Source organism: Silurus meridionalis, chromosome 18 (genome assembly GCF_014805685.1).
Source record: "Silurus meridionalis isolate SWU-2019-XX chromosome 18, ASM1480568v1, whole genome shotgun sequence".
Classification (NCBI taxonomy): Eukaryota; Metazoa; Chordata; class Actinopteri; order Siluriformes; family Siluridae; genus Silurus; species Silurus meridionalis.
This window is the reverse complement of record NC_060901.1, coordinates 25456767-25481629: the sequence shown is the minus strand read 5'-3', so window position 1 is coordinate 25481629 and position 24863 is coordinate 25456767. Positions and strand designations below refer to the sequence as shown.

At 42.0% G+C, this 24863-nt stretch overlaps 1 protein-coding gene across 2 annotated transcripts in view; it reads right to left on the bottom strand.

Moving 5' to 3' along the window:
* tab2 (TGF-beta activated kinase 1 (MAP3K7) binding protein 2) overlaps positions 1-14192 on the bottom strand; it is a 29625-nt gene extending 15433 nt beyond the window's left edge. For both annotated transcript variants that reach the window (XM_046873644.1, XM_046873645.1), the window contains exon 1: positions 13789-14192. The gene's annotated coding sequence lies outside the window, so the exon portion shown is untranslated. The remainder of the gene's footprint in view (positions 1-13788) is intronic.
* Between the last annotated feature and the right edge of the window lie 10671 nt (positions 14193-24863).

The window sequence follows — 24863 nt, the reverse complement described above, 5'->3', positions numbered from 1 at the left end:
ACTTGGTTTCCCTGCAGCATGTTTACCATCTGCTTATTGAAAACCCTGATGTAGAGAACGAGGGCTCTCAGGCAGCTGCACAGGATTCAGCCTGATCGTGCTGCTGACTGAGTGAAAAATTCTCTGGCAAACGACACACACACACACACACACACACACACACACACACACACACACACACACACACACACACACAACTCAGCCTGTTCACCGAGTGCATGGAATTTTCTGGCAGGGCCACCGAGGAGCATTTTTCATGGGGAACACGGCAATGTAAATAAAACGGGGGTTGGTGGGGTGGGGGGGGGATCTTGGTCTTGGGGTCAACCTGCACACTTTCGATGACTTTTATTGAAGCTTTATTTCGGTTACTGGATCCACGGCCGGGATGAAATATTGCATATTTCGGTTTTGCACCAAAAAAAAAAACCCTACGTTTAGATCACGTCTGCGGTCGAAAATATATGGACGTCTACTTCCGTGCCGATATGATTCGAAGCTCCCTCGCACGAGACGTCTCGGACCACAAATAAAATCGCGGCGTGCGGAGGAGACGTCTGGCTGCACTTCAGAGCCTCTGAGCAGGAAGGTGGCGTGATGCGGGCCGTGAAACGAGCTCCAGAGCAGCTCGGCTTACGGCCTGTAAAGCGTTTTTTTACGGAGAACACGCTGGATTATACCCTCGCTTTCAGACGCTCACTGTTTTTTTGGTCTTCGTTGCGTGTGCGCACGCAGGCATCTGCGATTTCTATCTGGAAATGTTTAAAGGGTGTGTGTGTGTGTGTGTGTGGTGTTGCACTTTTAGCATGAGTTATGAGGGTGGATATTCTCTCACACACACACACACACACACACACACACACACACACACACACACCACCCACCCACCCACCCACCCACCCTTTAAATTCACAGTCTAGTAGAAAGAAAGCAGAGTCCCGTTTCTATAGCAACGGCTCGTCCACGTGTAGTGCAGAGCATCGATTTGGGATGTGCAGATAAAAGTTTTTATCCAAAAAGTATTGGGACACCTGACTCCAAACGGTTCTGATGCATGAACATGGAGACCAGGAAACCTGTTCCAGCCTGACACAAAGCCAGCTCCATGAACATCTGCTTTCTATGGGGTGGAAGATGTGACATCTCTCCTACTCTAGAGCTTCAAACCTATTGGGATAAATGTGAAAGTCACCCCAGGCCTCCTCACCTTACCTGCATCCCTACCTGGCTTACTAATGCCCTTGTGTCTAAACGAGCACAAATCTCCACACAATCTCCACCAAACCTCCACACAATCTCCACCAAACCTCCACACAATCTCCACCAAACCTCCACCTCATCTGCACCAAACCTCCACCTCATCTGCACCAAACCTTCACCTCATCTGCACCTCATCTCCACCAAACCGCCACACAATTTTCACCAAACCTGCCCTCAATCTTCACCAAACCTTCACCAAACCTCCACAAAATCTCAACCAAACCTCCACAAAATCTCCACCAAACCAGCAGACTATCTTCCTGAAACGCTGAACCGAATAACAGCGAATGCGAAGTGCGGTGTTCAAAACACACGTACAAATCAAGAGAACGTGAAGAGAACGGCGGTTGCAACAATTTCGCTTCCGCAGCCCTTTTTGTCCTCAGGGTTTCTATGGTGTGTCATAAAGACGGAAGGAACTGCAGGACACGGCTACCTCTAGGCCTTTGGCTGGAGGGGGCGTTAACGTGAACTTTCGCTGACCCCGTGTGTGGACATCTCGGCAAAACTACAGGGACGCAAAATGTAGCCTAAAAGTCGCCATCGGGTCTGACATACATACGGTAGATCTCTCCTGGAACTTGTTGAAGCCTATTTGGAGTAATGTCACTCACACACACACACATACTGCTAGAGTCCTGCATACAGCAGCGTTGTTGCTAAATAAATAAATCTGAGTGCGCAGTCAACAGGATGCATCTGGTCCACGTTAGCAGAATTAGCGAGTAAAGAGAAAGAAGGGAAAAAAAGCATGAGGGCACTCAGAAGATATTACTCTGGGAGATGACGGGCCCTGGTCCAAACTCGCACTGGCACACCGACACACACTTACACACACACAAGAGCCTGAGAGCTTCATACTCTGCTTGCGGTGTTTTCTAGGCACTGCGCTCCTTCTACAAGTGAAATGAAACACTCTGAGGATGCGACCAATGACCACCTGTAACAAGTGGGTCGATAAAGAAGCGACCATGGTGACCATAGAGACCATATTACTATAAAAAGAAAAACTGTCGTGGTTACTATGGAAACCACCATTACTGTGGTTACTACAGAAAAGAAGTGAAAAAAACGAAAGCTGTCAAGGTTGCCATAGAGACTACATTGCCATGGTTACTTTAGAAACCAAAGCTGTCAAGGTTACGTTGCCGTGGTTACTACAGGGACAATGTTGCTGTGGTTACAATCGAAATGGCAGTAACTACTATAGAAACAGGAGTCGTCACGGTTACCAGAGAGACTGCAATCGTAGCTATAGAAACTGAAAAGCATTACTATAGTACAGTAACTGGTGCAAACGGACGCCCCCGGAGTTGCCTTTCAATAGAGTTGAAAGAACTTTTCTACGGCACAGAAAACATTTCTTTCGAACATGAAATACCGGTCACGTGGCGCGACCCGAGACACACGTCCCCGAGCGAGTGCGAATCCGTCCTGACTTTGTGAAGGGGAAACCAGAACGGGTTTAATCCGAGATTTGTCGTTTCGTGTCCCGGGTGAAGCCCCTGAAGCGCATTTCCCCCTGATCCTGACAAACAGTTCTGCCGAAGAGGTGTCGAGTCGAAACATGCGAGGAAACAAAACACGAGGAAAAAGGGTAAGAAAAAAAAAAGGGCCTGGAGCCATCACGCTGCTCAAGTGGGACGGCTCTCCGGCATTCCACGTACGTTCATAAATACTCCGACACACACACTTCTATGGCACTTTTGGTCTCTTGATGCATCAGCGATTTTTCAATATGGAGGACCATGTGTAAACGGTTCGAATTCGGATATTCGGTGCGCGGAAAAACAAATAAACAAGTTCACACGTCTGTAGCCGAGTTCGAGGGACTATCAGAAACATGCCACGTTCAGGCCATGCCCACGTTGCGCTTACATCCGATAACACTACAAATTCAGACAACAGTAGAGCAAATCCATGCAAATCTATTAAAAAAAAAAAAAAAAAACTAAAAAAGAAAATTATTCCTGTAAATCCCAGGAAGTCTCAGCACAACCTAGCCCCTGTTGTAACCATGACGACAAGCCGGGGAAACACCCGGGTTTCGTCCGCAGTGGACACTCGACCATAGGTTCTTTTTGAGCATCCTTTTCCTCATTTGGTCTCCATCATCTCTTAGAATGAAGCTCCACTCCTCTGGGAAGATGTTTCACTAGATTTTCTTTTGGGGGGATTTTGTACGGCGATGTAGGTGAGGTGAGGAGGAGGTCTTTGGTGCCGTGGCAATTCATCCCAACGGCGGTTCGAGCTCTATAGCAGGAGATCTTCCAAACCTTGGCGCTGGGCTTTGTGGACAGACTCTCCTTCTTGCATCCAAAGACATCCCAGGGAACTGTGTCTCTCCGAGATTTGGTGAAGAACCACATCTGTCTGGGAAAGCCCGATTCTTTTGGTCCAGAACAGAGAAAATATAAAGGAGAAGATCGAAAAACTTGCAGCTTAAATGCTGAGCTTCACCCCATTACCAGCAGAAGCTCCACATGGGAGGGGTGAAATGGGTTTGTTGGTGGCAGAAACATTTCAAAGAGTCCACCAAAGCACGTTTGAGACGTCCTGCGGCTTCAACCTGAACACTGACTGGGTGGGTATCGACCCCTTTAATCCCCGACACCTTTAATCTCAGGCATCGCTTCCAAAACGTCAGGGTTCCCCAGTACCGTCTCTCAGGACCAATTTAAATGCCAAGCGGGAGGAACTGAAGCTGTGAGTGGGGAACTGAAAAAACGCCACACCCTGGAAGCTCTGCATTGTGTCGTTTTCGGCTTTACGTTAGGGCTGCAACTAACAATTATCTTGCTAAACGATTAATCGATCAATTATTATTATTAATCAAATGTGTTTTAGGGTGGGTGGGGGATTAAATGTTTTGACAATTTGTGTTGACATTTTGTTCAGTTGTTTAGATATGAGCATCTACAATATATCATACATTCAATTGTGCATAATAATTGCGACACTAGCGTGTTGTTCCGCACAAACTCTGCTTTGTGGGACTTGCAGGTTCTTTGTTGCGACTTGGGACGCACACCTTTTCTCGCTGCCGGTTGACCCTGTACGGACCGCTGTTTTGCAAGCGGCTGCATTATCTTGCCGTCGCGCTAACTTAAGCGGTTGTTCGACGACGCCATTACCGTTTTACCGATTAGTTGTTGCGGCCCTGCTTTATAAGGTTTTAAAAAGTTGTTGCTTGAAGCAAAGGGACAGATCGTCAATGAAAATAAAATGAGAAACTCGAATTAAATCGGTGTGTGTGTGTGTGAAAGAGTGTGTGTGCGTGGGTGTGTGTGTGTGTGTGTGTGTGTGTGTGTGTGTGTGTGTGGGAAAGCGGAAATGCTTGCCGCAGCTGCTAGGAGTATTACTCCCCACCTTGAGGCCAAGCAAAAGACAAATATCAGCCAAGTCACGTGACGGCACCGTGAGGGAGCGTGCCCGCCATTGGAGAGGTGGCCTGTGGTGGGTCAGTTTCGCACGTGTCTCTCGGTGACGAGGGAGAAAGGAAAGAGCTCAGGGTAGCGTGCCACTGAGGGACCAGGGGGTAAAAAAAATCAAACAAAATAAAGAGAAAACTTTTCAGGGTTTCACGTCAGGGGGAAAACAAAGCAACACCGTGGCCTCACTTCACTCCAGCGCCTCCACGGTCTGTGACCATAGTGAATTAATAAGCAGAGCCCCCGAGACCCGGTGGGAGACTGGCACAGGCAGGTCCTCATGCTTGGGCCTGTCTAACCACACACCAGAATTAAAACACACCGACGCACTACTGCCTCGGCCTTCAAGTTCTGCTCGGACTTGGGTACTTGTACGATTTACGATGTTTCAAAATCGGGTCCGGACCACGTAAAACGGCACATCCCAGGCACCACCGAGTGGGACCTTGAGCAAGGCCCTTTACCCTCAAGATTACAATATAAACCATCGGGGCATCCGTTTCCATGGCTGCAACCCGCAGCTACGCTGAGCGAAGATTCAGAGACAAAACGAAGTTATGTCACTGAGGGGGTGGGTTCCATTTTTACTCTGAATTTCTAAGATTACAACAGCGCTCCAGGTGGACGGAACTCTTGACGCAACCACTGCTGAACTACTCGAGCAAACGTTAAAACCTCAGACTTCAGATTTATTGATGTAATAAAGAACCCCTTGCGCTTCAAGATCGTCGTGGCAACGTCAATGCTCAGAGTGATATAGTAAATGGTGTTCGCTATTGCTTTAAGAGTTCGCGATGATGATGATGGTAAAATAAGGGTCTCTATTGGACCCAAAAGGCTTCCTTAAGTTTCCTGTAGAAGAGCATTCGTGGTCTGTAGGTAACGTTAGACATGAGCGCGCTTGCCTGCATTTTTACAGACGCTGTGTGTGTGTGTGTGTGTGTGTGTGTGTGTGTGTGTGTGTGTGTGTGTGCGCGTGCACTGACAGGTTGACAGTGTGCGTATGAGCGAGCCAGCACATTCCTGCAGAGGACCAATGTGTATGCTGAAGGTCCGAGTGTTCCCCCGAAAGTCGGCACGTGGAGACCATTTAGAGCCCATCTAGACGGAGACGCTTGGCCCCATCTTAGCCCATGGAGGCGGAGACAATTGGCACTTAGAGACTGAGACACTCGGTCCATCTAGATGGAGACTATCAGTCCACAGAGATGCTCGGTCGATGCAGACGGAGACACTCGGACCATCTATCCAGTGATGGAGGCCGAGACGCTCTGTCCATGGAGGCCGAGACGCTCTGTCCATGGAGAATCTGGGATTAAGGGGAAACTCCTCGACAACGTTAAAGGCTGATCTGATTTCACTTGCTAAGCTGAAACGCTGGAGAAGGTTTCCCATGGCTTAGCCGCTGTGTACGTTTGCAGCGCTGTTGTGCAACGTGTTTTGGAAAAAGAGAGAGAGAGAGAGATAGAGCAAGAGAAAGAAAAAGGGGGAGGGAGTGAGGGAGGGATGAATACGAAGGGAGGGAGAGAAGTTGGTGTGTCGATTCGGCCCGTCCCTCGTTTTTGATGGGAAAATATGGCTTGTTTTCTAGCCTGAGGCTCAGGAGGTAATGTTCAAAACTCACAACTCAGCACAGTCAGCGCGCACACGCACACACACTGACTCTGTCTTTTCGTGTCTGCATGCCTGAGAGAGAAGGAAGGAGGCAAAGTGAGAAAAAAAAAAAGAGAGCGAGGAAAAGTATCTTAAGAAGAGGGACAGACAAAGTAAAGAGTAAAGATAACAGACAAAAGAAAGTGACAAAGAGAACGACAGCTTTCTCCCTTCCATCCGCTCCTTCATTTCTCCTTTTTCCTCCTTCCTTCCTGTTATTTCTTTCTTGAATCCACTTGAGTCATTCCTTCCTTCAGTCTCCTTCCTTTCTGTCCGTTCTTTTTTCAATCCCACATCGTTCCTTCCCCTCTTTTCCCTGTCCTTTTTTTCTTTAATCCTGTCGCTCCTCCCGTCCTTCTAACATTTGAAGTGTTTTTGCACCTTGAATGAATCCCTACAGTCTCTCACACACACACACACACACACACAGTGATAAGGGGACATGAGGATGAAGTGATATTTGTCTCGTCCTCACTCAGGCCTGATGTTTACCCTGAGATTCATTCACTCTCATACACATCCTACTTCCTAAGGGGAAAAACCCCTGTAAGGGCGAAGGCCGTGTGTCTGCGGAACTGAGACGTTTACGAGACAATAACGGGGACGAATTCAGTCTGCTGCTAAAATGGTTTCCAGTGGAACCAAAAATACAGTGCAGCTGCGTGTGTGCGTCTGTGTGTGCATGTATGCGTGTGTATGTGCATGCATATGTATATATATATGTGTGTGTGTGTGTGTGTGTGTGTGTGTGCGCGCGCGCATGTATGCACGTGTGTGCACCTGCATGTGTGTGTGTCTGCATGACTGTGTGTGCATGTGCACACCTGCATGTGTGCGCCTGTGTATGTCTGCGCGTGTGCGTGTCTGTATGTGCATTGCTGCATGTGTGGACGTCTGCGTGTGTGCGTCTGTGTGTGCATGTCTGCATGTCTGTGCGCGCATGTCTGCATGTGTGTGCGTCTGTGTGTGCATGTCTGCGTGTGTGCGTCTGTGTGTGCATGTCTGCGTGTGTGCGTCTGTGTGTGCATGTCTGCATGTCTGTGCGCGCATGTCTGCATGTGTGTGCGTCTGTGTGTGTATGTGTGCACATCTGCGTGTGTGCGTGTCTGTATGTGCATTGCTGCATGTGTGGACGTCTGCGTGTGTGCGCGTGTCTGCGTGTCTGCGTGTGTCTGCGTGGGTGCGCGCATGCGTTATTTTTAAACCAGCAGATCGTTCGAATCTGAATTAAGATGCAAAATATCTTCAGCAGTTTATCGCTTTTTCTTTCTCTCTTTTATTTTTAACAGGCAGTAAAAGTGAGCCCTCATTTCTACTCTCTTTCCCTTCCTTCCGTCCTCTCGTCCTTCAACTTCTTACTTTCTTCAATTCCTACATCAATCCTTCCTTCTTTCTTTCCTGCCGCGTCTTCCCTCGTCATCCCTTTCTACTTCCCCCCGTCCTTTTTTTCCTTCATTTGCCTCCTGTCTTTCCATCCTTCTTCCCCCTCTTTCCTTCCTGCTTGACCTCTCTTCCTTTACCCCCTCCATCACCCCTTTTTCCTTTCTTCCTTCCTTCACCCCTTGCAGCTGGACCAGATTCCCCATGGAGAGTAGGCATGAGCAGAAAGTCATATGTGACGGGTATGACCATGACCTTCTCCGTCTCCCTCGTTCCCACAGTGCTGTTTTTTGGATGACTGAACCCTACACTGTATCCTCAGGGTAAACGAGGAGGTTTCACTGCACCCTTGTTGCCAAACGGAGGTGAAACACTCACGATCACGTCAACAACAAGGGAACCTGATCCGTGACCGCTTAAAGATCAAAGAGCGCCCCCGTTCTTCTTTATTCCGTCCTCTCGCTTCCCCTTTATCCTTCCATGCTTCCTGTTATCTCCTTTCTTCCTTCTTTCCCTTTAATTCTTTCCTTCCTTGCTTACTGGTTTCCTCCATCAATCCTCATTCCAAGTTATCCACGTGCTTCCTGTTCTTCTCTCCTCTCGTTCATACAATGATCTTTCAGAACTCCTCTATCTGAGATCTAAAAACGAGAGAGAGAGAGAGAGAGAGAGAGAGAGAGAGAGAGAGAGAGAGAGAGAGAGAGAGTCTGCCATGTTGAGAGGCTCCGGCAGGGGCCAGAAACGCCGCAAAATGGGAAGAAAAAAAAAAAAAAAGAAGAGCAACAGAAGCGAAGTCCTCCGTCAGATATAAGGAACTGAAGATGGTCTGAAGAATTGAACATGTGAGCGGTTGCTCTGTGTGTGTGTGTGTGTGTGTGTGAGAACATGACATACCCCCACATGGTCCTCCCCAAAAAAAACTTCCCTCACCATGTGACTGAGAGCTGCACAAAGTTTTATTCCAGAGAAACTGGGTTCTCGAATCTGGCTGGTCCGCACATCATTGGCAGGCAGTGTGACGGATGGAGAGACCATATGACAGGGACAAATTTACACGAGACGAGGCCACAGTGTGAGTCAGAAGGATCGTGGCAGCGCGACAGGGCGAGAATGAGTGTGTGAGCACGAGTGAAAGAAACGCTGCATTATGTTTGACTCCAATACGTTTTCAGTGTAACACTGGTATTATTACCGAGGGACAGACTGACAGTATAATAGGGGGACACACTGAAAGAGGGACAGATTGACATTATAACAAAGCGACAGACTGGCTGTGGGACAGAAGGACATAACAGAGTGGCAGACTGACAGTGGGACAGAAGGACAGAGTGACAGACTGACAGTGGGACAGTTAGTTACACTATAATTTACTGCCATGTCAGCTACAGAGGCTATCTTCATGGCAAGAACAGTTTATAAGATCAAAAATATCCTAAAATCACAAAGAAATAAATATAGACATTCTAGAAATTCTAAAACTTTTTCTGACGAAACCTTGTAAAAGACAGTGGGACAGAAGGACAGACTGACAGTGGGACAGAAGGACAATGGGACAGAGTGACAGAAGGACAGTGGGACAGAAGGACAGTGGGACTCAAGGACAGAGTGACAGTGGGACAGAGTGACAGTGGGACAGAGTGACGGTGGGACAGAATGGCACAGAAAAAGCGTAACAGCCGTAAAGACGGTTAAAGGAGGGAAAATGCAGAGGCTGTAATTGCCCCTCGGAGCAGTTCATCTGTTTTACAGACTGTGTCCAGGATGTGAAACGGTTAAAATCCCACCAGTAACAAAAAGAAGAGAAATATTCTAAAGACTGATCAGGGCAGGTTATTGCTTTTTTCTTTTTTTATTGTGTTCTTCATAATATGTTCTACCACTGATCAGATACTCGGGACCAACTGTCAGTGTGTGGACACCTGAGTGGAAGCGTGGTAGGTATTGGACACGTTTGGAAAAGGCAGGTGCCCCAGTGCTCTCGTCCATACTGTGTTATAAACCGGTAATAAACGTGGCTCCCTTTCTGACCAGTTCGGGGCTAACCGGGGTTTGATTAGGCAATTAAAGAAACGTCGAGCTCTCCTGCGGTCACGTGTCATCGCAGTACCTAAAAATAACGTGTTGATACGTCGCAGCTCAGTGCGGGGAGAAGTTTAACGGCGCTAAAATATCCACAAGGGGCTCTGCAGTAATCAAAACATTGTTCAGGAAACATGGAGAAACGAAAAGGCCGTACACACACACACACACACACACACACACACACACACACCATCCGTACGCCAAGCCGATGTCAGATTCCACACACGCGTCCCGTTTTCATCAGCATTTCTGCTCGAGGTCTCTGATTAAGCAGGAGATCGACACCAGAAACAACAGGACTGACGGCGGCTCTCAGACGGAGCTTCTCACTGCCGCAAATAAATCCGAAGCGAATTCAAGGAACTCGTCTCAGCGGCGAGTCAGTCGAGTTACAAAACTATTTGGGGTCTGGAACGAAACTGCGATCGTGCCGGAAATTTCCGAGCTGTGGAAGTGCTTTAGAGAACACGGCGGGATGGAGGGCGAGGAGTAGAGGTATGAGGGCTGAGATGTTCTGACCAAAATGAGCTGCTGTTGTTGGACGATGCGAGTGCAGTGATTCATTCAAACACAGGAAAAGCAAATCTCTCTGATGGAGGAGAGGATAGAGGAGAGGATGGAGGAAAGGATGGAATTGGACAGAGGAGCTGATAGAGGAGTGGACTGATGGAGGTGGATGGAGAGGTGAATGAATGAAAGCGGATGATGGATGCATGGATGGATAAGTGGACAAAAATTGCATAAATGGAAGTGAATGGATGGATGAAAGAGTGGGTGAAAAAAATAGATAGATGAAAGAGTGGAAGTAGTTGGATGGAAGTGATTAAATAGAAGTGGATAGAAGAGAGTGGATGGATGAAAGAGTGGATCAATAAACAGATGGATGGATCTTGTTGGATGGAAGTGAATAAATGGAAGTGGATGGGTAATAGAGTGGATGGATGGATGGAAGAGTGGACAGAAGTGAAGAGATGGATGATGGATGTTTAAAAGGAAGGATGGATGGATGGATGGATGGATGGATGGATGGATGGATGGATGGAAGAGTGGACAGAAGTGAAGAGATGGATGATGGATGTTTAAAAGGAAGGATGGATGGATGGATGGATGGATGGATGGATGGATGGATGGATGAAATAGTGGATGGATAGATGGATGGATGGATGAAATAGATGATGGATAGATAATGTATAGATGGATGGATGGATGATAGATGTAGATGGAATTTGTTGGATGGAAGTGGATGAATGAAAGAATGTATAGATGGATGGATGGAAGAGAATGGATGGATGGAATTTGTTGGATAGAAGTGGATGAATGAAAGTGTATAGAGGGTAGACGAATGGATGAAAGAGAATGGATGGATGATGGATGGATGGATGAAAGAGAATGGATGGATGAGAATGGATGGATGGATGAAAGAATGGATGGATAAATGGGTGGAAAATGAACAGATGGTGGTTTGGTGAGAAGTGTATTAATCTTTGCAGTGAAACTTGATCTTTGGGTTCTTTGTGTTTGGTTGCTTAAACCTGTTCAGCTACGTTACCCACAGTGTCCTTGATTTCAGCTCTCATATCATCTCTACATAAAGACGGTGATGCAGCGGCGCTTTAGTACTTCAGCATGACTTGCTTTCTTGTGGCATCAACTACACAAAAAAAAAAATGCAAAATTCTTGCAAAGAAAAAAACCCCCAGACAAATACTTTAATATAAACAGGTTTCAGGACGGACTATAAGAACATCATTTTTGAAGAGAGAAGCAACAGTAAGCTGGTGGGTTCTGCTACAGTTCTGCTTCGCTAACACCAGGATAGCATACGCCAAAGACCAACACTGACGTCCGACCCTCCTTGACGCCTCACAAATCTCCAACAAATACTTCATTTTTAAATTCAGACGCTAAATATTTCTCCACACAGCAAGAGCACTCACACACTCCAAAAATATTCCCTCTTTTATTCTGGGGGGATAAACTGATTTTAACAAAGTGCTAGACGAGAAGTCTCATTATAAAAAGTTATAACACGGATATTCACACGCTATTTACATGGTTTACGTAATAACACTTTTAACAACATTAAAACGTGTATAAAAACCACGGCACAAATCAGCACTGAAAGTGTTCCATTTCTACACGGGGACATTTTATACCTTAGTAGAACAAACAGATGAATAAACAGAGTGGATGGAGGAGTGTTTGGAGTCATGTGGATTGATGGAAGTAAATAAAGGAGAGTGGATGGATTGATGGATGGATGGAAGCGAATGGATAGATGAACATGGCTGGAGGAGAGTGGATGGAGGGAGATGGATGGAGGAGAGTGAATGGATGGAGATAAATAAAGGAGAGTGGATGGATGAAGGTGGATGGAGGAGAGTAGATATAGGAGAGTGGATGGATGGAGATGGATGGAGGAGAGTGGATGGATGGAAGAGAGTGGATGGATGGAAGAGAGTGGATGGATGGAAGAGAGTGGATGGATGGAAGAGAGTGGATGGATGGAAGAGAGTGGATGGATGGAGGAGAGTGGATGGATGGAGGAGAGTGGATGGATGGAGATGGATGGAGAAGAGTGGATGGATGGAGATGGATGGAGGAGAGTGAATGGATGGAGATAAATAAAGGAGAGTGGATGGATGGAGATAAATAAAGGAGAGTGGATGGATGAAGGTGGATGGAGGAGAGTAGATATAGGAGAGTGGATGGATGGAGATGGATGGAGGAGAGTGGATGGATGGAAGAGAGTGGATGGATGAAGAGAGTGGATGGATGAAGAGAGTGGATGGATGGAGATGTATGGAGAAGAGTGGATGGAGGAGAGTGGATGGAAGTGGACGGAGGAGAGTGGCTGGATGGAGATGTATGGAGATGAGTGGATGGAGGAGAGTGGCTGGATGGAGATGTATGGAGAAGAGTGGATGGAGGAGAGTGGCTGGATGGAGATGTATGGAGATGAGTGGCTGGAGGAGAGTGGCTGGATGGAAGAAAATAGATGGAAGTGATAGAGGACAATGGTTGAACGGAAGTGGATTTAGGAGAGTGGGTGAATGGATGGATGGATGGATGGAAGTGGACGGAGGAGTAGATAACAGTGGACGGATAGAAGAAAACAGAAGAGTGTATGTAGAGGAGCGGATGGATAGACGGGCAATAAAACAAACGCTTGGGATGAACGCGGAAAGAAAATCCCGGGAATTTCTTCTCATATTTTGAAACAAACTCTGTTACGACGTGCTTGAAAATATCTGATGATCCGCATCATATAAAACTAGTAATAAATTATTAATAATCTTTAAACACACACACACACACACACACACACACACACACACACACACACAAATATATACAGCTTCTAGATCTTTCTACAAGAAACCCTTTTTAAAAACCTGTTCAAATCTTTAAAATGAATAAATAAATAGCTTTATGTATTACATTGTATCATTATTACAATAATATTAGAATACATGAATATTCATAGTATTATTATCATAAACGGGATTATTTATTAAAGCGTAGCACGTGATGCCAGATTGCACATTTATTTATTTACTATTTTTAAAACGGTTTGATTAGAGATAAATATATAAATAATATGTAATATCTATTTAAAATCTACAAGTTTATAAAAGAAAAAGTAAAGACGAGCAGCTCCATATCCAGGCAGAAGCGGAGATTAGCAGCCAGCTAAAGGTATACGGTTTACAAAAAGAAATAAAATTAAAAATTTAAAAAAAGGAAGTTTTTTTAACACACATTTCGAAACTTTCCAGACTTTTCCAGACTGTGGTTTGTAATAAATCCGTCATCTGGAAAACTTTTTTCCATCTGATTTTTTTTTTGCTGCACAGCTGAGAGGAGGGGAAGCGACTTCACTTTTAGGCCCCTAATATAAATAGTTCTTTACTTTCTAATATTAATAAAATAGTTATTAAAAATTAATTTTAACAATGAACTCGAGGTGTTTTCTCTTTACCGTGTTCGTGTCCTCCCTGGCCGCTCCCCCCCCACCCGGGGCCGCCCGAGAACCGAGGCTTCTCTCCGGGTCCGTCTAGGTGTCAGGGCCGGGCAGGAGGAGGCTCCGGAGCCGGGCCTAAGTGCGCCGAGGACGGCGTAACTTTACTTCAAAGTCCGTGGGGTGGAGGGTGAGGGGAGGGGAGGGGGCACCGAGTCCGTCCGTCGCCCCCCGTTCAATGTTTCAACACACGGTTTTCCTTTTGAATTGTTCCGTCTCGCCGTCTCTTCCTCCTCCTTTTTTTCTAACCCTCGCTCTCTTTTTAGTTTTGCTTTTCTCCGCGTTCCCCCCCGAGGAGTTTCTCCGCTTTTTTCGTTCCCCACTTTTTCCTCGCTTCCGACACATACGAATCAAAATAACTGTCGCGCAATATGGCGTCCGCGATCGCGCCCGAACTCTCGCGAGACTTCCGCCCCCTCTTCCCAACCCCCCACCCCTCTCTCTCTCTCTCTCTCTCTCTCTCTCTCTCTCTCTCTCTCTCTCTCTCCCTGACCAGACGCGAGACCTACGTCGATATTTTCTATATCGCTCTTGCAGGGTCGATTCTCATGGTATAAAATCGATCCTACTTGTAAACTAATTCGAATATTTAACGTGAATGCTTTAATGCACAAGGAATGCATTAGTTTGAATGTATATATTTATACACACACACACACACACACACACACACACACACATATATATATATATATATATATATATATATATATATATATATATATATATATATATAATAAGCGTAAAAGACGAAAATAATCGACTTTACTTTGAAGCTCTTTATTGTTGACGATAAACTCCATGGCCTATTCTATTCTAATAGGTCCATTTTATCCTACGTGATATCGCTGATCATAACATTGGTATCAGTTTTGGTATCGATATCCCCGATGTCAGCGAATTGCTCTCGATTTTGATCAGCCGTGTAACTGAGATGATTAAATGTCGCCACGGCAATTCGATGTAGTGGATGGAGGAGATTAGATGGAAGTGGATCGAGGAGAGTGGCTGGATGGAGATGAATGAAGAAGAGTGGATGGAGGAGATTGGATGGAAGTGGATGGGGGAGAGTGGCTGAATGGAAGTGGATGGAGGAGAATGGCTGGATGGAGATGTATGGAGAAGAGTGGATGGAGTAGAGTGGATGGAAGTGGATGGAGGAGAGTGGCTGGATGGAGATGTATGGAGGAGAGTGGATGGAGTAGAGTGGATGGAGGTGGATGGAGGAGAGTGGATGGAGTAGAGTGGATGGAGGTGGATGGAGGAGAGTGGATGGAGTCGAGTGGATGGAGGTGGATGGAGGGAGTAGAGTGAGTAGAGTCGATGGAAGTGGACGGAGGAGAGTGGCTGGATGGAGATGTATGGAGAAGAGTGGATGGAGGATAGTGGATGGAAGTGGATGGAGGAGAGTGGCTGAATGAAAGTAAATAGATGGAAGTGATAGAAGACAATGGTTGAACGGAAGTGGTTAGAGGAGAGTGGATGGATGGATGAAAGTGGATGGTGGAGTAGATAACAGTGGATGGACTGAGTGTCACTGAGATAATTGAATGTCGTCACGGCAAATGAATCCGATGTAAATATATCGGGTCAGGAAGGAAATAACGGGTTTCTGTGCAGGAGGATATTGCTCCACGTCTTCTGGAAAAGCGGAAGAAGGTTGACCTCGGTTGCGACACCAGCATGACTCAGACACATCTTTCGGGTTTGATGAAAGAAAGTGGTTATGTGCGAAACGTTGCATGTGAACCGCAGAGGATCTGAAAGATAGAAGTCTCGTGCTTTTATGCGGCGACGTTTCCATATGTACAATGCACATATACGTGTCATTTACATTTGCTGTTTCTCCATCATTACACATTTAAATGCTTTGGCATGGAGGAGTTGGTGTTGGATCAATAATGATCTCAGATGTTGAGCTCATTTACAAATTTCTCTGGAGCTCCTGTTTTCTTCAACTGATTGTATTATAGACTGTAGAAAGGACAAATGAGGAGGGGTTTCCCTTTTGAGTCTGGTTCCTCTAAAGGTTTCTTCCTCATACCATCTAAAGAAGTCTTTCCTTGCCAGTCACCCCCAGGCTTCTCATGGGGTCCATCGTGGCCATGGCCACTCCTTAACCCCGCCTACCTTCATTAATATACAGTCTGAATAAAAATTTTCACACAAAGCAGAAATCTGAATTCTAGGAATGTTTTCTTTAAATACATACTCAGCCCAAAGTTTGGCCAAAATGTGGCCACAGTCCACATTTACTCTCCATTTGCTGTTATAATGAGGTCCACTCTTCTGGGGAGGTGTTCCACAAGATTTTGTGGACATTCTGTGGAGATTTTTGCTCATTCACACACAAGGGTGTTAGCAAAGTGATGTAGGTGAGGTGAGGAGGCCTGCAATGGACCATGTTCAAGTCTCCTAGTTCAAGTGAAGGGAAAATATCATGCTGCCTCATTCAAAGACGTCCGGTGCAATTGTTCGCCCGCCAAGTTTGTGGTAACAGTTTGGGCAAGAAGCAAATGCAAGTGCACGTGCTAATTCCCGGCTGCGTAAGACGTAGTTTACTCTGATTTTTACCTCAGTGCAGCGAATCTGATTGGTCAGAAGGGGGGGCTGTATTTAATCCTATTCAAATGTGTTATTGTTTCCATATTGTATTGTATAAATATCCACAGAATCTCAACAAAGCTCCCCTAAATCTCCACAAATCTTACATTATATCTCCACACATTCTCCCCAAAATATTCAAAGAATCCCCATAAAATCTCCCCAAAATCTCAACAAAATATCGCCGGAATCGCAACAGAATATCCACAAATTCTCCACAGAATCTCCAAAAAAAATATTTAGAGAATCTCACAGATTCTCCCAGAAATCTCTACAAAATCCCCACAAAATCTCCACAAAATTCTCATCAAAATCTCCAAAGAATCTCCACAATATCTTCCTAAAATCTTTGCCAAATTTCCACAGAATCTTCCCAAAATTTCCACAAAAATTCAACGAAATATCCCCAGAATTTACACAAAATCTCCACAAAATCTCCAAAGAGTCTAGTGGTAGATCTTCCCAGAAGAGTGGCGCTTCTTAAAACAGCAAATGGGGACTAAATGTGAAACAGGATGTTAAGAAACATATTAATCAATTGGCCACTTACCTGTTCTCCATGAGGTCACCTGATATGCTAGCAATGACATAAGAGAAGGTTTTTACCAACCATTATTTATAATGTATAAATTAAGAGTGTGTATATTCTGTGCATATAAAAGCGGTAGAAAATGTCGTTATAAATATGCAATATTAATATTATTTAAAAACTCTCAGTGGCCTTCAGTGAATTTGCGTGGCCTGGTTCCCATCGCTTGCTAACATCTTTCGTCTTTAGCAAAGCATCAATTCACGTTTGTTTCTCTGAAGACTTGGCATTTGGTATTTAGAGTCCAACACACACACACACACACACACACACACACACACACACACAGACCTTCTGACACACAAAGGGTGGGGGGGAAAAACTCACCCCTCAACCTTTCTGAAAAAAACATTACCCCCAGCAAATGAGAGGAAAATCTGTCCAGAGCTTTTAAATGTTTCTTTGCAAACACACTCAGAGCCACTGACTCAGGAAAACAGAATCCTGAGAATTTTTTACTCACACACACACACACACACACACACACACACACACACACACACACACACACACAAGCTGATTTGCTGGAACTTGTGTGGGTGGCATGATTGGCCCATAACCTCTTTCCAGCTCTCTCTCTCTCTTGCACATGCTAGTACGTGATGAGTCATGCTCCAGGTCCCCAACAAAGACGCTTTTGAACGACGGCTAGAGCCGCCGTCCGGCACTCGCTGGAACCGGGCGGCCATTTTTTTTTCTCCTTACAGAAATACACCAAGCAGCTTCTAGCCAAACAAAAACTATAAATTCTTTTTATATAGTGTTTAAAGAAATACTCTAGAGCAGGGATCTCCAAACTACGGGACCCCACATTTCGAAAGGCCCTCTGAATAATACCAGAGACATATTTTGAAAACGATTTCCGATAGTTTTTCCGGCTTCCGCTGTTATTGCAAGAGCGGCCTCTAGAGGCAAATCACTAACGCCACGTGCCATTTGTTTTTACAAATTGGACTGCGAGCTGCACAGAGAGCGCTACATTAAATTTCTTGTGTATAATTTATTAATCATATAATATTATATTACTATATATGGCTGGATATATATAATAATTAGTATGTTACTTAAAAGTCCTAGTTTAGAATACAATTTTTGGAAAGAGCAAATGGATCAAAAGTGTGTGTGTGTGTGTGTGTGTGTGTGTGTGTGTGTGTGTGTGTGTTTTGGTATACTGTGTTATCTAAGGAAAGTCAGTGTGTCTTACAGGCAGGTCTTGCTAACCCTGCTCCTACACACTTTATTGTTACTCACAAAACACACACTGGAACACACGAAGCGGAGGAATCTGGCTCACATCCTGAATAAACTTGACCGTAGAGCACATTAACAGTGACACCCTGTGGAAGAAAGAGAAACTGTAATTAAAATAAAATCTTTTTTATAAAAGATTTTATGACAAAAAGAAAACACAAAAACACAACATTTTCAGGATTCCTGACAGGATTGTTGTCATATACATCATTTTATTTTTTTTAAATAAATTCACTGCTAACACCAGTCAGCTAGCTAACACGAGCTAACCTTAGCTAACACAAGCTAACAACCACACGACTCATGAAAACCGTTTGAAATGATGTGTATGATGAACAGCTGTTGTGTTTGTTATGGAATTTGTACCGGAAACCATTAAATGTTTATACATTTGAGTTCTAACAACATTCCACATGCTAATTAGCACTAACCTGACTGGATTTATGAAATGATTCTTGTCATATTGAGTGGTTTTAATAGCTATAAATTGAAAAATATATTGGTTTTAATGGAAATTGTAGTGGTGTATCAATTTGGGTCTCTATTGGTAATCTGTGGCAAGTAGAAGAACCAATAGAACACATTTGGCAGCTTGTAGATCACGTTTTTCATTGCTAACACCAACCAGCTAGCTAACACGAGCTAACATGAGCTAACTAAAAACAAGAATAAAGAAGAACATTTGGAAATGATGTTAATGTTGAACAGCTGATCTGTTTTGTATTGGAAACCATACAATACTCTGTGGTTTTAATGGATATAATGGATAATATATAGGTTTTAATGGAAACTGTGATGTTTTTTAACCTGTGTCTCTCTACTGGTAATCTGTTGCCTTCTACTGGTGGCATGTTATATCTGATACCATTAAATTCCTATGAAATGCATTTGGCGGCTTGTGGATCATGTTTGGAATTCACTGGACACCATTAGGACGTCATTATACCTCCAAATTCCAATTTAATGGAAAATATATTGGTTTGACTAGAAACTGCTATATTGTAACCCTGTGGGACTCTACTAGTGGCATGTTCTGTCAGATACCATTAAAGACCAAAAGAATGCCTTTGGCAGCTTGTAAATCAAATGTTTGTATCTACTGGACACCATTAGTGACCGTTAAGCCATGATTAAGCTTCTACACTAGGAAATGGTAAACAGCTGATGATCTGTATTGGTATTTCGTAGTGGAAACCATTAAACATGGAGCTTTATACATTTAACTGCTGACACCTTCCAAGTTAGCTAACATAAAAAAAAAGCTGACAGGATTTCTGAGAGGAATCTGCATTGATGTTGATGTTTTTCGGTTTTCCTTTCAAACATTCTTTCAGGCTAGCTCACTATTAAAAACATTCATGAAGCTGACATAAATACACTATATGGCAAAAATATTGGGATCAAAATGTCAGCTGCCTAGCATTAGCCATAAAGTATTTAGCTTTAAGCAATACCCTGCTAGTGTGACTAAATGAAGCTCATTTCTGAGGTAAAAAGTTTTTTTACCATTGAAAATATTTGTCATATTTTTGCTATTGCTAAAATGTTTATCCCAGAGTAACAGCAAAAAAAAAAAAAAAAACCATAATCAAAATAACAAACGTAGTAGACTGACGTTACGCATTTCTCCGAACCCACCAAAACAGACACAAAGCAGGAAAAAAAAAAGTATTTTATTACAATAAAGGATATAAAATAAATATACACGACATTTCTCCTTTAACAGTCGTTCATTTACAGTGAAATAATGGATGGTGAAGTTACTAGCGACTAGTTACTAGCGACTACAAATCAATTGGTTCTTTTCTCCTGCAACATGCAATTGCCTACTTCTGGATGTGGTAAAAAAGTGTGTGTGTGTTTGTGTGGTTACACAATATATACACACGCATTAAACCGCGACAACGTGTGCACATATCTAATAGCCTCCTTAAATAAATGAACCAAAAAAGGACATTAAGTAAAAAAAAAAAAAAAAACCCAAAGTGACTTGCAACATGAATTTAACTTCCCATGTTGATTTATTTACTTGTTTGTTGATCCTTTTATTTGGCATAATCCGACAAGGTTAACCAAAATAACAAGGATTTAGAGTCTCCTGTAGGTTTATTTGACACGTTCATTCCCAAGTTCCTTTGGAAACTATGTTACACGTAACTGGAGAATATTAATATGGATGTAAAAGTGGGCATTCATTTTGATGGAGTCCTTTTGAGGTTGATTTAGCTTTGAATAACGGGAAGGTTCATCACGATTGAGTTACAATCGACACCAGATCAAATGGTCCCTAGTAATATGTCAAAAAAAGAATAACATACCTCACGAATTATTTACACCATTTACATATTCACACCTCGGATCCTACAGCGTTTTAGAACTACGTAAAAAGATTACGACATTAAGTTTGACACAATGCGAGAATAAAGTATTTTGTCAAGATTAAAGAGGTAATATTTGGAGAATTGAGAAAAATTCCTACTTTGGGTTAGAATTTAGCAATAACAAAATCCAAAAAAAGTTATAATAAACTTCATTTATTCAGAAGAAGAAATGAGACGAAGAGGAGATGTTGTTTCTCAAGTGACTATGAGAAAAATTATCAAAGAAATCAACCCTGTTTGTTCACAAAATAAGACTTTATTCTCGTTATCGCTACGACTTTAATCTCGCAATCGTAGATTTGTTTAAATTTTTTACCGAAACGCCGTCGTAAGATCCTGACAGGATTTCATACATTTCCAAATCGTCAATTTATACGTACCTAATAATTTGCAATTGCGCATGAATAAATGTATTTCATAGATTTTTGATGAAGCTAAGTTTCGGTAACATTTGGACTCCTCCGAAGATCTCAATCGGTAAAATAAACAGTGAACGCAACAAGCGCTAGTCTACTTCACACTTCATATAAATTCACACAGGACCCGTGTATGGAACTGTAGTGATTTAATGTCTTGGCGTATTTTCAGGACACAATTCCTGACAAATTCCCCCAATTTCTTGTTTTAAGTTTCTAAGATTAAAAAATTTCCCAGTTTTAGTGTCAGGGATGAAAAATGACAAAAAAAAAAAAAAAATTTATGAAATTTACAAGAATTAGTGTGGTCAAAAATTCAACAAAAAAACACATTTGTCCTTAACTTGTCATACTGCTAAAAAACTGCAACAATTTGTAACGACTCAAATAATATGAATAATAATTGATTTAATTCATTTTTTAAAATGATTGTTAGTTTCACAGACTTCATTACTTCACGGCATTAATACTCTATTCAACTTCACTTAGTAAGAGTTTGGAATTGTAAAGGAAATCTCTTGAAATTCGGCTTGTAAACTCATTTTAATGTAAGTTTATTGTATAAACATGGGTTATTGTTACTGGAACATGGAGGACTGGTTGTGCCATGTTCTGTATAAAAATCTGATTGGATTTAATCGGATAAACTGGTGAACAAATGAAGCTACAGATTCTGTAAAAAAAAATACAAAAAAATACATTCAATAAATAGATACAACAGTTATATATATTTTGTGGCATGATATCTGAAATTTGTAGCTTTAAGGGCTCAGATAAAAAATTAAAAAATAAGTATAATAAAAGCAAGCATTAAATTTCAATCAAATTTGATGAAAAGTCAACAAATATATCCTTGTTATACAAACAGAAGTCCAAAAATTCTTCATTTTTCAATGTCAAAGCCCGGATTTGTCCGATGAATTTTTTTTTTTTTTTTTTTTTTTTAAATAATAGGAAAATATAATATAATAGGAAAATACATACAAATAAGCAAATCAACATTAACATCAACATCAATAGTAGTTGAGATTACTGAAGTTCGCTACAGGAGCATGAACATTATTTCAAAGATGCGAATTGGGACAGAACGGGATCGTGATGTGTTGTGTAGCTGTGACGTGGGTTTTTCAATAAAAAAATAAATAAATTAAAAAATAGTACATGCATCCAAATGAGACGTTTAACATTCAATATTCAGGATTTATATTTCTACACATTTACAATAAGAACTCTGTAAAAGAGCGCTGTCTAGTCTGTTATATAACTAACCATCATATTGTTAGTGTCTAAACAAGACAATACGAAACGTGAAATATATGTTTTTTACTTAATTTACCTCAGAATAGTTTCGCAACAACAGTGCTTTAAAAGACACGTATCACAGAGTTATGTTTCAGTGAAGAGTCCGTATGTACAGGTAAAATGTCTCTCAAACACACACAAAAACAGGACATCATTTCAAAATCGAATGAAGACGCACGTGTTAGCAGGACGCCGAGAGTTTTATTTAAAGCGTCCCGCTTCATGGGTTCGTGAACCCGTGTGGAATCGAACATAACATCCTGAAAAAAAAAGAAATCATACAAACATAAGTCGATATGAAAATTTGGAAAGAAAAGGCAGTCGAAAAAAACAAAAGCCCGAGTTCCACGATTGTTGTTTAACACCACCTTGTTCACTTTCTCTCATCTACATCGCTAATACACTCCGATATCCAAAAAGCTGAGGTAAAAACTACGCGAAAAATCTCCGAGACCAAGGGGTCGAGTCAGTAAGACAGTACAATTCAACATAAAAGGCAAAAAAATTCAAATAAAAGAAAAGAAATATATATTAGGGCTGTCAAAAATAACATTCATTTTAAGGGCACAGATTTTATTAAGGCGCGATTAATTCAGCGCGAATTTCAGTTTGACCATTTTTATAAAAAATATAAATGGATGAATATAAAGGAGGCGGAACTAAAACTTCCAATGCAACTCACGTTTATTAATGAGTCTTTACTTTTGTTCGTTTTACATTCGGTTTACTGACGCGCCGAGTCTCAAATCAGGCACAGAAATCCGCCATGATGCATGCATCCGGCAATCAAAACCATCCGTGTGGAAACACAGCAAAAGTTCCGTTTGGTGTCCTGATGATTTACGTTATTTAAAACACCACAACTGCTTGAAAACATTTACGAGAATTTTTTGTCTTCATGCTTTATGTTGCGTTTGGTTTCATTATAATAAACAAGCATTTGCATAAAGCATCAATATTTGTTTTAGAATATTAAAAACTTGAAAATTATTAATTTAAGATACATTCAGAAGAGATAAAAATGTGCCATAAAGTTGCGACTAATCGCAATTAAATATTTTATTTGATTGAAGCCCTAATGAAAAATCATATTGATATATATATATTGCATTATTATGTGATATTGAAATGTAAAAGAAATTGGGTTAAGATGTTTAATAAATAGCATTAGCAATGTTTGCTTATTGTTTAAACATCAAGATTAGCAAGTCACAGAGTTATTTTTTTCCAGAAAAAAAAAACCTTTAATTGAAAATAGTTTTTGGGGTTTTTTTTTGTGCTCTGTAGAGAACGTGTATCAATGAAAAGCTACGAAGCTGAAATGCCAATTAAAACTTTCAAAACCTTTTAAAATAAAATATGCTAAAGTTTTCTTTCATTTTACTTCATACGGTAATTGCATACATTTCCATGGTTTCCATTCCGGGAATCTTGACGTTAGCTAATAAACTTAGCAAGGGTTCCCCTTTTAGCAAACAGATACGGTATGTTGTGGAGGATGTTCAAATTACAGAAATCAAAACCTTCAAAGCTTTTGAGATCCAATCTCCTATTGGAGGGAACGAATTGTTCAAAGGACAAAAGTATTAAGAAACCAGATTTTTCCAGCCACATTTTTTCTTCCACAAACTCATACCAGGAAGTCTGAGGCACACAACTGTATCGTACATCTTTGAATGCAGCATGAAAGATTGAAGTAGGAGACCCAAACCTGGTCCATGACAATACCCCTGCTTTGGGGTCGGAAGATGTAGAAGATCTCCTGCTAAAGAACTCCAACCCTATTGAACACCTTTGGAATGAACTGGAACACCACCCTATGCCTCCTCAACTCAACCAACATTAGTACCTGACTTTACTAACACCCTTGTAGCTGAATAAACACAAATCTCCTCAACAACATAAATATAGTGGAACATCTCCCCAGAAGAATGGAGAGTATCATAAGAGCAAACAGGGACTGAATGTGGACTGGAATGTTTAAAAATCCCAAACTTTTGTCCATATAATGTACTTTGTGGTGTACTTTTTCTAGACTATAGCAATCACGAAGCCATTTTGAATTCAAATTTTATATAGGTGTGAAAGGAAAAAAATTAATAAAACATAAAATCGAGCCACAAGGGAACAATTCCAATAGGTTGAATAATAATAAAAAAAAAAAAAAAAAATATATATATATATATATATATATATATATATATATATATATATATATATATATATATATATATATATCCTGCCTGAAAACGATGTTGTTATTGTAAAATGATGCACTACAAGCGTTACGTTTTTAATTAATATTTACTCAGATAGGTCGTTTGTGCTAATAATTCAAATGTTAAGGAAAGTGAACAAGGACATGTTTAACGTCGTATTTGAAATTTAAAAAAACATTTAAAAAAGGCACTCTGGACACGCTGAAATGTTTGAGCCGTAAAAAGAAAAAAAACCTCGACTTGCAGCAAAAAATACAAATAAATATAAATCCCT